We start from the raw sequence: 649 nt of genomic DNA, 5'->3' as shown, positions 1-649 counted from the left end.
TCACTCAGATCCAAGTCATTGTGTGGAAATGAATTACTGACAGGGTCATGTATGAATGTGCCAGAATGGAGTTTGTCTTCACATAAAAAAATAAAATACATTTTAAAAATACAAAAAATTAAATAAAGCATAAATTCATTACTTGAAATAAAAAAACATAATAAAATGACTAAAACGCACAACAAATTTTAACTAAAAATGTAACAAAATTATTTAAGCTATTTCAACATTTCTCATTTCGTTTAGTTAAAGTGCTATAGTAACAACTAAAGCTTAACGAAAACAAAAAAATTATAAAAACGCACAACAAAATCTCTAAAACTTTAACTGAAATTTTAAAATAAAATATTAACTCTAAAGGTCTTTGCACACTGAGTCTGAAATTTTCGTATGCGTTTTTTCGTATTCGTCGTCACGCACAGAAACCAGAGGTGGACGAAGTCAAATATTACTCCATTACAAGTGAAAGTTGTAAAGAGAGAATTTTACTTAAGTAAAAGTACAGAGGTACTTGCTTTTAAAAGTACTTAAGTGCCAAAAGCAAGTGTCTTTTTTTGTCAATGCTCTGTTTTATTATTATTGTGTGTAATACTTGCAATAACTTATGCCTCTGAAGCAACTTAAAATACATTACGCTTACTGAATACAT

The sequence above is a fragment of the Sinocyclocheilus rhinocerous genome, unplaced genomic scaffold (genome assembly GCF_001515625.1).
Source record: "Sinocyclocheilus rhinocerous isolate Xijiao unplaced genomic scaffold, SAMN03320098_v1.1 scaffold359, whole genome shotgun sequence".
Classification (NCBI taxonomy): Eukaryota; Metazoa; Chordata; class Actinopteri; order Cypriniformes; family Cyprinidae; genus Sinocyclocheilus; species Sinocyclocheilus rhinocerous.
This window is presented reverse-complemented; position numbering follows the sequence as displayed.